The sequence below is a fragment of the Anomaloglossus baeobatrachus genome, chromosome 6 (genome assembly GCF_048569485.1).
Source record: "Anomaloglossus baeobatrachus isolate aAnoBae1 chromosome 6, aAnoBae1.hap1, whole genome shotgun sequence".
Taxonomy (NCBI): Eukaryota; Metazoa; Chordata; class Amphibia; order Anura; family Aromobatidae; genus Anomaloglossus; species Anomaloglossus baeobatrachus.
In genome coordinates this window covers 500,362,221-500,375,791 of record NC_134358.1, presented here as the reverse complement: position 1 = coordinate 500,375,791, position 13,571 = coordinate 500,362,221, and the positions used below count along the sequence as shown (strand labels likewise).

Sequence of the window (13,571 nt, the reverse complement as noted above, 5' to 3'; positions counted from 1 at the left end):
TCGGCTAACGCGATGTTGTTGGGGTCATGGAATTCGTGATGCACATCCGGCCTCGTTAGCGACGTCGTTGTGTGTGACACGTACGAGCGACCGCTAATGAGCAAAAATACTCACCTTATCGTTGCTCGTTGACATGCTGTCCAGTTACCAAATATCGTTGCTGCTACAGGTACGATGTTGTTCGTTGTTCCTGCGGCAGCCCACATTGCTATGTGTGACACCGCAGGAACAAGGAACCTCACCTTACCTGCGGCCGCCGCCAATGAGGAAGGAAGGAGGTGGGCGGGATGTTACGTCCCGCTCATCTCCGCCCCTCCGTTTCTATTGAGCGGCCGCTTAGTGACGTCGCTGTGATGCCGAATGAACCGCCCCCTTAGAAATGAGGCAGTTCGCCGGTCACAACGACGTCGCTAGGCAGGTAAGTAGTGTGACGGGTCCGAGCGATGTTGTGCACCACGGGCAGTGATTTGCCCATGACGCACAACCGATGGGGGCGGGTACGCACGAGCTGGCGAGATCGCAGCGCGTAAAGCGGCCTTAAGTTTAGAATTTACCCTCAATCCATGGGATAGAGGACAACGTTCAGATATCTGGGGGTATTGTAATGTCAGCCGGGGTTCAGCTGAGGCTGGGAGTTGTAGTCGCGTCGCCGGCCAGCCCGCTACATGAAAAGGGGATAGGGTGTAGCACGTGGGTTGTGGGGGACCCTCTCTCAGAAGTTGTTGTTCCCATAATTCAATGACAGACGCTGTGTTTTTTTCAGATGCTTGAACTTTACTACAGATTACAACTACAGATAGAACTTCTTCCCCATAAGGAAGGCACAGCTTTTCTTCAGAATGGGACACAAATTTCCATATCATGTTCTTCATTCTGGCAGTCACAGAGTCCCACCGGCTTCCTGGGGCACCGGCCCTTCTCACTACAGATTTGGATATTATGCTAGGGTGATTCCCACTACAGGAGTCCCTACGATCCATGCCCACGGTGGCTGCCCCTAAGGCTTGGCCCCCACGCTTTCTGCGTACCGTGCACATCACGTCTGTCCCTTCTCCACAGGAGCGCTCCTCACTTGATCCCAGGAACCGCTCTGTCTCTACTGCATCTCTTCTCTACTGCATCTCTGCATCTCTTCTCTACTGCTTCTTTCTGATATAACTCACTGTCCCTCCTTTCCTGTAACCATGGGCCAGGCTATCTATCCTACCCTAGCAACCCCACCACAATCACTTTGTGCCTGACACTCCTACCACTAACTAGGGGAGCTCAGCACCATCTTGTGGTAGCTGGTGGGACTATGACATACCCATTATAGTATCCACATGGTTTCACACAAATAACACCAATAATACATTAATACACAACCACAATAATAAATCACATATCACAACACCGCAGGTCTTCAGGGAGGCTTACAGGGATAAAGTCACCCTTTTACACTATGACCGATGGGACACTGTTACGTTGTAACGGGGTGCCAGGGGTGCCTCGGGGGTTGTAGCCGTGGCCCCTTTTTCTAGCAGGCTTACCCCTGGCTCCGCCGTCACTTTTGGGACAGGAGATGTCTTGGTGGGGCAGAGTGTGGTGGTGCAGATAACGCCGTCAGAGGTACAAACACTTTTCAGACGTGGATCGGTTGAACCAGTAGACATGTTTATTGTACACTTCTTCATGACAGAGGCAATGTTCAGATGGTGTCACAACTTCGACTGGGGGAAACACCTTTTCTGGATGTCTCCTCTAGTGGGGATGTGCCCGGCTACTCCACTTCACCTGGCTCCCACTCCGGCTAACACAGACTGGACCCACACCAATACTTCTTCACCCTTGAGGACACTTCTTCTCTTCTTTACCTTCGCTTTCCTGTCCACCCAGCTCCCACACTCTGCCCCTTCTGCTTCTTCTCTCCCGTCCCGGACTCAACTGCCTCCTGGCTCTAACTTTTCCATTTTCCCTCTCCTCTTTGCTGCCGGCTCCTCCTTTCCTCTGCCCTGTTTCTATGGGGACAGCCGTCCCACCCGGCCACTAGGGGAACCCACTAAAACAGTAAAACATTTTATTAAACAACATCAGCATTAACACTTTCTTGTAAGGGGTCTGCCCACCCCTTACAACGTCACCACCAGAGTCCGCTCCATCGACTTCTACTCTGACCACTAGGCGACGCCGTGTTCCTGCCATGCATAGTGCTGGTGATGGGACAGGAGTCGATGCCAGCGGCGCCGGTAGGCACAGGCTCCGCTCATCCACTGGTCTGGGTTTCCTGGGGATCTGCAGTGACACTGGCTGACTGTAGATGGCGGGTCTCTCCCAGCTGAAGTACCATCATTCAGCTACAGCCTATGAGAAGACACCACACCCTTTTTAATGCCCCTCCTGTCTGCTGACCTCTGCCAGAGATAGTTCTGAAAATTCTGTCTCCTGTTGTGTCCTGTTTTGTGATTTCGTGTGCTGATTACCGCTTGTTTCCTGACTAACCTCCTACCTGCTGTTTTTGTACCTCACTGTCCGATCTGATTTTGACCTCTGCTGGTTTCTGATTACGTCCTTGCCTGCCGATTCTGTCCCTGTTCCGCAATTCCTGGTTTGACCCTGCCTGACGATTACTCTCTCCGACTGCAACCATCTACAGGTAGTGATCTCCAGGGCCGTGTGTAATTCCAAATTCCTGTATAGGGGTTAAATGGTTTCAGGGTTCTGGGGATCCTGCTTGGTGAGTGGCTTCCCTCTAACCTGTCCATTACAGCCCATCTGAGTCTGTGGATCCAGGCAGGCATTACAGACACCCACTGATCAAGACACCATTAGCTCTGAATGGAGTGGCAGTTTATAAAGTGCAACTCCTCCATTTATTTTCTAATGGATTACTGGACTTAGCTAATTGCTACGCTCAGCTGGTCTTTAATACTTCCATTAAAAATGAATAGAAGGAATGCAGGTGCTCATGTTCAACCACTGCTCCATTTACATGGAGCTCTTCAGAGCTCCAATTTTCAAGATCAGTGGGGATCCCAGAAGTCAGATCCCCAGTGGTGGTAGTAATTGGGAAGTTAGCTCCTATCCTATGAACAGAGAATACGTTCCAAACTTAATACAACTCCTTTAAGGGGGTTGTACCATCAATTAGCATATGTAGCATATGACCAGGATAAGTCCAATAGTTGTGTCCTTCCACTCTGAAAATTTTGATTCCCCCCATAGAAAATAATAGCACACATGAAATGTCAGTGTGCCGCCCCCGCGACAGCCGAGGGGCTGCTCGGACCCAGATCCGCAGTGGTTCGAGGGGTCTCCGGATCCAAGGTGGCGTCACGCGGCACCCTTGGAAATATAAGGGGGGATAGTTTGTGGTTTTGGGGTAATGTTCGTGACGCCACCCACAGTGTGTGGTAACGTGAGGGACCACCACTGCCGGTTTGGGGAGCCCTGGGACGCGGGTGTGTGGCAGCTTAAGTTGTTAACCCCTCCGTGGGCAGGGGAGTGGTGTCCTGGGGTCCGGTGATGGATTGATTGGGGAGCTCGTCGGGTGCAAGGGGGATAACGTGTACTCACACAGTCCAAAGTCACTGATGCTGACACCAGGCAAACCAAACTCTTGAGCACTCTGTAGTCATTGGGCGAGCACGCTGGGTCCGTGCCCTTTTGGTGTTGCCGATTGACCTGAAGCCTTGTCCCTTGGCACTGTGTGTCCGTGGATCTCTTACACTTGAAGCGTTTTGGGTCCCGCTCACCTGCGTGGCTAGCAGGGTGAGCTTGCTCTCAGGGTTCACGCTTGGGATTTTCTGGATGGTTGTGGGAAGTCCTATCCCCCTCGTTGCGCTAGTACCCCGATTCTGGAGCGGGTGAGGAACGGTTCTTGAAGATTCCGTTCCCGTCAGGTGAATTAGTGGGCTGCGTGAAGCTACTTCCCAGCCTAGGGTCCGCGTACCCCGTTGTGCCCTGGTCCCTGCCCGGTTGTAGCAGAAGGCAGCCGGCCCGCTCTCTGTAGCGGCACCGTGCTCCCTGTCACTACCCCCACCGACCGGTGTTCCAGCTCCTTCTGGCCAGGCCAACGTCTGGCACCTGGGACAGGTACAGGAGCCCAGCTCCACAGCGTGACCTCTCACTGTCACTGCTGAACTTCAACTTCTCTTCAACTGCACTGACACGTCTACCCTCCTTCTACCAGCCCCCCATCTGGGTGGCCCTATTCCCCTCAGGCTGTCCAATGGGTGTTTGGTGGATGTGGTGCAGAGTGTTCCTCAGGATTTGTGTATACCTGTTGGTAGCAACACCAAAGTGACAGGACCCGTAACCAAGGAGTGGGTACCATGCAGAAGGGCAGATTGCAAGGCACCCATGTAACGACCTGATAGGCCAGGGCGTCACATCAGCATCTTCATTCCTGACAGCCGTTCACCTGTGCTCGATTCTCCAGATAGACTCAGGCCCCAGTGATATCTTTCCATAAATATCCCAGCTGGGAACAACTGATTTAAGTGTTGTGGTAAAGGGGAAAAGGAGAAACAAACACCAGGTCCTTCCATTCTGAAAAATATCATATAGGGTCCCATATGTAATCATTTCTTCTTTATATAGCTTTATGGCCTCCTATATATTTAATTTTATATTCTACTTAAAAAGTCTGTGAAGAAATGTGCAGTACCTTATACACAGACACTTGATACAAACATTTTGGAAGTTTTTCCAGAGGACATATTTTGTGATGCAGCATGGTTGTGAAATAGCGGGGATGATTCGTTTTGCTGTTTTGTGAGTTTATGACACTGAACCTCCCAGCTCTTCACACCGCTACAGATAACTGCTGCTCACATCTCTTTTCGACAGATGTGTCTCATGCACAAGCCATTCAGGGACTTATGTTCTACACATCAATGTAAATGTATGAAAGTCTTGTAAGCAAAATACACGCTATGTGTCAGTGACTATGTCATAGTAAAGAGGGTTGAGGGGAGGCTTTGTTATTTCATGTTTAGCAGATGGAAGACATTTGGATTTTGACTTATTCTAAGAAAATAATTCAGCGGTAGAGATGAGTGAATCAATTTTTGACGAATGGAATTTGTTTACAGTTTTACAAACTTTGTGGATTCAACCAAATCTGAATTTTGGCCAATGTGCTTAACCCAGTAAATGGTGATAGGCTGACTGGCATTTTCTGGATTATAAAAGACCTTAAAGAGATTAAAAATTAAAACCAATATGAACCTCATTATGGCCTCGACCTGTTCAGCTGTGCTGCCCCTCTATGCTCCAATCTGCACTACACTTTGGTCCTAAATAGTGCTATACAACCGTGTCCCGACTCCCGACATCTTTGGTCACTCTCTAACTTGCCCTTTAATTGAAGTGACTTTCAGTGTGTGGAGCTGACACCTGCAGTTTCTCCTCCCATCCATCAGAGGGGTCTCTAGTGACGCTGGACAAAAAACTGTGTGTGGTCAGGTACAGGATAGTGTGTGGACCAGGGCAGCAGAGTGCAGAAGTGTGGTGAGCTGCTCTCGGCCCGTTTATTGAGAATACTGGATCTGATAGAGATTGTCGGATGAGCGTGTGAAAAGGTGTTAGTGCCACATCAGGAAAACGGGTATTTGCTGTCGTACTGAGAACTGAATTCCAGAAGACATGTTAGGGTGTAGCCAGTACGAAACCCCTTGTTGAACCCATTCCTGTAGTGACCTTTTCCGGAAGGTTGGCGGTCACTGAAAATATAGATGCTCCGTTTGAATCTACCAAAGATACAGATACTGCTTTGGATCTACTGATATCCCCTTAGGCCTGATATTCCTGTTCTATACGAGTGGAACCGATAGTCCTGAGCTCAGGCTCCGAGCGGACATTTTTGGCAGGAAGTGTGCAAATGTCTGTTATTGTTTGAAGCCAAACTAGGTTAGGTAGGGCTGCAGCCATTGTAAACAAAAATTGCATGGCTAGTCTATATATGCACTGGGGAACAGGACAAAACAATTTCCCACAGGAAAGGTGCCACCCTCAAAAGACATTGTGGACAAGGAGAACAAAGAAGAAAAATGTCACAGGGTATTGCAAAAGAAGGTATAAATTTTATTAGAAAAATTATTAAAAATATTAATCTCACAAGAGTCACAATATTTGCAATATAATATCAAAAAGGATGAAATCACAGGGTCATGGATGGATGAAAACTCACAAATGTAATGTTGAACACAATTGTAATAGTACAACCCTAACCGCCACAAAGAGAGAGCCCTGAAGTAAAGATGGTACTATACTCCACAATGTTACAAATTGGGTAGGTATGCGTTTGAACCACGAAGTGGCAATCAAATAGTAGAAAAATGCCCTAAGGATAGAAAGGGAAGGAAACTTGGAATTGAGGAGTCCTATGTAGTCGTGTGGAGGTGATCACAGAAATCCCTCTATGGGTGCACCACTGGTAGTCCACAAAAAGAAAAAAAGATGGGTAGGAATTCAAAAGGCCCAGATGCATAAGCCAGTATGGAACAGGGAATGCCGAAGGGAAAAAGAGAAAAAATGAGAAAAATCATGGGTGTTGCGGGCTAACAGTGGTGCATCCAGGAGGGGTAATGAAGATAGTCGTGTAGCAGAGAGGTATGGGGTGGTGTCATGAAGTTGGTTAAACAGTAAAAAACAGGAATGATGGCACTATCACCTGCGCAGTAGGCAAACAGGAAATAAAGGGCTCAGGATCAGTTGTGTGTGCACCGATTTAAATAGTCATGGAATGAGAGGTAAGGCAGGAATAGTAAAATTAGACCAAATTCCTGATCAGCTACACACAACTGAAACTGAACACTGACTGATGGTGTGGAGTGAAAAGAATATATCAACAGGAGGGAAAAACGTAACTCGGGTGCACCGCTGACACTAACACCTATATAGTGGAGAGGCGAAAAATGAGTGGAAAAATGGAAAGCTCAGGAACAGTTGTACATGCGTTGATTTGAATAGTCATGGAGCAAGAGGTAAAACAAATTGAAGGGTTTGACCAAGTTCCCAGTTAGCCATGTACAACTGGAACTGAGACTAGGCACTAGCTGATGGTATGAAGGAGTATCAGCGGAAGGAAGTAATGCACCTAAGGTACCTGCTGACAAGGATGGGCACTGAAAGTATGCCTACCGTGGAGACAGGGGGGCACACCAAGAGGTGAAAACTCCCTGTAGTGAAACTGAATACAATGATAGACAGGGTAGTAACAAAGTTGCCCACATATAGGGCAAACGAAAACCACAACCAGCCAAGAGTCAAGGGTCAGTTGTGTACGCTAATGAAATGAAGTGTTAAAAGGAACAAAAGTAAGGGTAATAGTAAACCACAATCATAATCAGCTGTACACAACTGAAGCCAGACGCAGGAGGTAGTGAGGAGGAATACCAGACATGTTAGCGGGGAGGAATGAAGTGCCAAGAATGCACCGCTGGCATGAAGGAGGGCTAAATTAAAGATTGTACCTAGTGTGAAGGCAGAACGTGCCGGCAGGTGAGCGGTCCCAACGTCCGTTTCGCCAGAGCGCTTTTTCCCTCGAATCCCAAACACTGACTAGGCCTCATGAGTCATGAGACATCATGTTGGGGCAACATCATGTCAATCGGAGAGATTACTTTCAAAACACAGTGGGTTACAGATCAGAAGCGAGACCAGACAATATGAGAGGACTAGGTTTTTATGATCAATTTGGATTGGAATAAGTAACGCAAAATAACTTAGAGAGATTGACAAGGTTGGGAATTTAGGGAAACCGCAAATGGGTTTTTCAGGATCACAGAGATGGATTTCAAATCAATCTGCGCAGATATAAATGAATCAGACAATGAAACGTGTTCACTGTTTGAGCAGAAGCTTACTTCTGACCCATGTATTAAAGAATCTTGTAATTATACAATACAACATTCGAATTCGACCTTGGAGCAAGAACAAGGAGTCAACATCCCATTTCTCACATCACACATTCCACATGGTGTGAACCAACTAATTATGAATTCTCTCAGTATGTTATGAATACCTCTTTGTTCACTATTCACCTTGACTTCATTATCTTTATTAACATATTGCGGAACACACATCTTAGAATCATATTATGAAGCTTCTATGCGATTGTCATATAGATGCACAGATAATTATGCTTTATTATACTTTGATTATTTACATACACAGAAAATCTTATTACATATGGACAAACGGCCTATAGCCCAGGCCTACCCTCATGAGATTATCAGAAAAAAAATATAACAGACACCTGGCCAGGAAAGACCAGGACCAATGTGCTGCCCCAGCGACACTCTCCAATGTATCCAGAGATACCTGTATATATTTACCTAACAGGCTCTCTGCCTTCTGCCTATTGCAAGGGCCCAACTCCTATTCTATGTGCAAAGTGAGAATCACTGGGTGTACAGATAGATCTATCGATGGGCCAGCACAATGACTTAAAAACTTAACTACAATGCTAACTGCCCCCTTCCCCTGGGCTCCACACACAGCAACAGGCTACCCGGGTGCTAAACCTTAACAGTAACTGCAGTTTTATGTGTGAACAAATTCAGTTCCTGTCTACATGGCTGCAGCCCTTGTAGACAAGGAGAACAAAGAAGAAAAATGGCACAGGGTATTGCAAAAGAAGGTATACATTTTATTAGAAAAATTATTAAAAATATTAATCTCACAAGAGTCACAATATTTGCAATATAATATCAAAAAGGATGAAATCACAGAGTCATGGATGGATGAAAACTCACAAATGTAATGTTGAACACAATTGTAATAGTACAACCCTAACCGCCACAAAGAGAGAGCCCTGAAGTAAAGATGGTACTATACTCCACAATGTTACAAATTGGGTAGGTTTGCGTTTGAACCACGAAGTGGCAATCAAATAGTAGAAAAATGCCCTAAGGATAGAAAGGGAAGGAAACTTGGAATTGAGGAGTCCTATGTAGTCGTGTGGAGGTGATCACAGAAAACCCTCTATGGGTGCACCACTGGTAGTCCACAAAAAGAAAAAAAGATGGGTAGGAATTCAAAAGGCCTAGATGCATAAGCCTGTAAGGAACAGGGAATGCCAAAGGGAAAAAGAGAAAAAATGAGAAAAATCATGGGTGTTGCGGGCTAACAGTGGTGCATCCAGGAGGGGTAATGAAGATAGTCGTGTAGCAGAGAGGTATGGGGTGGTGTCATGAAGTTGATTAAACAGTAAAAAACAGGAATGATGGCACTATCACCTGCACAGTAGGCAAACAGGAAATAAAGGGCTCAGGATCAGTTGTGTGTGCGCCGATTTAAATAGTCATGGAATGAGAGGTAAGGCAGGAATAGTAAAATTAGACCAAATTCCTGATCAGCCACACACAACTGAAACTGAACACTGACTGATGGTGGGGAGTGAAAAGAATATATCAACAGGAGGGAAAAACGTAACTCGGGTGCACCGCTGACACTAACACCTATATAGTGGACAGGCGAAAAATGAGTGGAAAAATGGAAAGCTCAGGAACAGTTGTACTTGCGTTGATTTGAATAGTCATGGAGCAAGAGGTAAAACAAATTGAAGGGTTTGACCAAGTTCCCAGTTAGCCATGTACAACTGGAACTGAGACTAGGCACTAGCTGATAGTATGAAGGAGTATCAGCGGAAGGAAGTAATGCACCTAAGGTACCTGCTGACAAGGATGGGCACTGAAAGTATGCCTACCGTGGAGGCAGGGGAACACACCAAGAGGTGAAAACTCCCTGTAGTGAAACTGAATACAATGATAATAGACAGGGTAGTAACAAAGTTGTCCACATATAGGGCAAACGAAAACCACAACCAGCCAAGAGTCAAGGGTCAGTTGTGTACGCTAATGAAATGAAGTGTTAAAAGGAGCAAAAGTAAGGGTAATAGTAAACCACAATCATAATCAGCTGTACACAACTGAAGCCAGACGCAGGAGGTAGTGAGGAGGAATACCAGACATGTTAGCGGGGAGGAATGAAGTGCCAAGAATGCACCGCTGGCATAAAGGGGGGCTAAATTAAAGATTGTACCTAGTGTGAAGGCAGAGCATGGCGGCAGGTGAGCGGTCCCAACGTCCGTTTCGCCAGAGCGCTTTTTCGAGGGAAAAAGTTCTCTGGCAAAACGGACGTTGGGACCGCTCACCTGCCGCCACGCTCTGCCTTCACACTAGGTACAATCTTTAATTTAGCCCTCCTTCATGCCAGCAGTGCATTCTTGGCACTTCATTCCTCCCCGCTGACATGTCTGGTATTCCTCCTCACTACCTCCTGCGTCTGGCTTCAGTTGTGTACAGCTGATTATGATTGTGGTTTACTATTACCCTTACTTTTGCTCCTTTTAACACTTCATTTCATTAGCGTACACAACTGACCCTTGACTCTTGGCTGGTTGTGGTTTTCGTTTGCCCTATATGTGGGCAACTTTGTTACTACCCTGTCTATTATCATTGTATTCAGTTTCACTACAGGGAGTTTTCACCTCTTGGTGTGCCCCCCTGCCTCCACGGTAGGCATACTTTCAGTGCCCATCCTTGTCAGCAGGTACCTTAGGTGCATTACTTCCTTCCGCTGATACTCCTTCATACCATCAGCTAGTGCCTAGTCTCAGTTCCAGTTGTACATGGCTAACTGGGAACTTGGTCAAACCCTTCAATTTGTTTTACCTCTTGCTCCCTGACTATTCAAATCAACGCATGTACAACTGTTCCTGAGCTTTCCATTTTTCCACTCATTTTTCGCCTGTCCACTATATAGGTGTTAGTGTCAGCGGTGCACCCGAGTTACGTTTTTCCCTCCTGTTGATATATTCTTTTCACTCCCCACCATCAGTCAGTGTTCAGTTTCAGTTGTGTGTGGCTGATCAGGAATTTGGTCTAATTTTACTATTCCTGCCTTACCTCTCATTCCATGACTATTTAAATCGGCGCACACACAACTGATCCTGAGCCCTTTATTTCCTGTTTGCCTACTGCGCAGGTGATAGTGCCATCATTCCTGTTTTTTACTGTTTAATCAACTTCATGACACCACCCCATACCTCTCTGCTACACGACTATCTTCATTACCACTCCTGGATGCACCACTGTTAGCCCGCAACACCCATGATTTTTCTCATTTTTTCTCTTTTTCCCTTCGGCATTCCCTGTTCCATACTGATGCATCTAGGCCTTTTGAATTCCTACCCATCTTTTTTTCTTTTTGTGGACTACCAGTGGTGCACCCATAGAGGGTTTTCTGTGATCACCTCCACACGACTACATAGGACTCCTCAATTCCAAGTTTCCTTCCCTTTCTATCCTTAGGGCATTTTTCTACTATTTGATTGCTACTTCGTGGTTCAAACGCATAGCTACCCAATTTGTAACATTGTGGAGTATAGTACCATCTTTACTTCAGGGCTCTCTCTTTGTGGCGGTTAGGGTTGTACTATTAAAATTGTGTTCAACATTACATTTGTGAGTTTTCATCCATCCATGACCCTGTGATTTCATCCTTTTTGATATTATATTGCAAATATTGTGACTCTTGTGAGATTAATATTTTTAATAATTTTTCTAATAAAATTTATACCTTCTTTTGCAATACCCTGTGCCATTTTTCTTCTTTGTTCTCCTTGTCTACAAGGGCTGCAGCCATGTAGACAGGAACTGAATTTGTTCACACATAAAACTGCAGTTACTGTTAAGGTTTAGCACCCGGGTAGCCTGTTGCTGTGTGTGGAGCCCAGGGGAAGGGGGCAGTTAGCATTGTAGTTAAGTTTGTAAGTCATTGTGCTGGCCCATCGATAGATCTATCTGTACACCCAGTGATTCTCACTTTGCACATAGAATAGGAGTTGGGCCCTTGCAATAGGCAGAAGGCAGAGAGCCTGTTAGGTAAATATATACAGGTATCTCTGGATACATTGGAGAGTGTCGCTGGGGCAGCACATTGGTCCTGGTCTTTCCTGGCCAGGTGTCTGTTATATTTTTTTTCTGATAATCTCATGAGGGTAGGCCTGGGCTATAGGCCGTTTGTCCATATGTAATAAGATTTTCTGTGTATGTAAATAATCAAAGTATAATAAAGCATAATTATCTGTGCATCTATATGACAATCGCATAGAAGCTTCATAATATGATTCTAAGATGTGTGTTCCGCAATATGTTAATAAAGATAATGAAGCCAAGGTGAACAGTGAACAAAGAAGTATTCATAACATACTGAGAGAATTCATAATTAGTTGGTTCACACCATGTGGAATGTGTGATGTGAGATATGGGATGTTGACTCCTTGTTCTTGCTCCAAGGTCGAGTTCGAATGTTGTATTGTATAATTACAAGATTCTTTAATACATGGGTCAGAAGTAAGCTTCTGCTCAAACAGTGAACACGTTTCATTGTCTGATTCATTTATATCTGCGCAGATTGATTTAAAATACATCTCTGTGATTTTGAAAAACCCATTTGCGGTTTCCCTAAATTCCCAACCTTGTCAATCTCTCTAAGTTATTTTGCGTTACTTATTCCAATCCAAATTGATCATAAAAACCTAGTCCTCTCATATTGTTTGGTCTCGCTTCTGATCTGTAACCCACTGTGTTTTGAAAGTAATCTCTCCGATTGACATGATGTTGCCCCAACATGATGTCTCATGACTCATGAGGCCTAGTCAGTGTTTGGGATTCAATAAAAGTCATGACGTTGATGTGATGTACCATATGTCATGAGTTTTTAAGTCTGGCCCACTTGTAAGGGGACGATGATGCCAGGAGACAATAGGAGAAGATGACTGAAGAGTGGAGGAGTGAGCGGATCGGAAGGGAAAGTAACTGCATGGCTGGACAGGTAAGAGCTCGAGTGAGGTATCAAATTTGTATTTTTTAACCTACAATTATTACGGTGAAGGATCTGGAGAGATCTCAATTGAAAATGAAGCACATTCCATTGTTGGCACATTCTAATTCAATATGAATCCAAGTTTAGGGGTCTAATACAAGATCTGCTGAATTGAATTCCATCAGATTCGCTCATCACTATGGAGCAATAATAAAGTATTATGCAATAGCTAAATCAGTAATTCCAGTATGTCATTGTTTTATGCTAAAACTGTACAATTTGGTTTATAGCAACATTTTAATATAGTAATTTCTGCATATTTACATTTTTTTATCATTTTGTTAACATAAATGTCAGTAAGTTTTTGCTTTTTGTAATTTTTAACTGGCAACAACAACAAGAAATATTTTTTAACATTTTTTTTTTATTTCCACCAACAGAATTTCACCAGAATTCTACTGCAAAATGCTTTAAAAAGTGGCAAATATTTTGGGCAACTTGTAATTGAGCAAATATTTTAAAGACTTTTGCTGTTTTTGCACCAGCTCCACCAGAAGGGGGGCCGAACTGAGGTGCGACAGGGGCATGGTGTTTCATCCTGTCTAATTCATGATGAGCTGCTGTGTTATTTAAGCCAGAAATCTTACATCAAATCAGAGACTGGCGTAAAATTTGTAGCGAGGCATACACCTCCTAATGAATCAAGAGTGTCTGACTCCAGCACGACCCCTCTTCAAGAGTGGTGGTATCGATGTATT

General features: G+C 45.1%; 1 protein-coding gene across 3 annotated transcripts in view; it reads right to left on the bottom strand.

Annotated features, from left to right (window-relative positions):
- The window catches only part of DPP6 (dipeptidyl peptidase like 6), a 1,510,443-nt gene that overhangs the window by 150,420 nt on the left and 1,346,452 nt on the right, over positions 1-13,571 (bottom strand). The window lies entirely within an intron of this gene.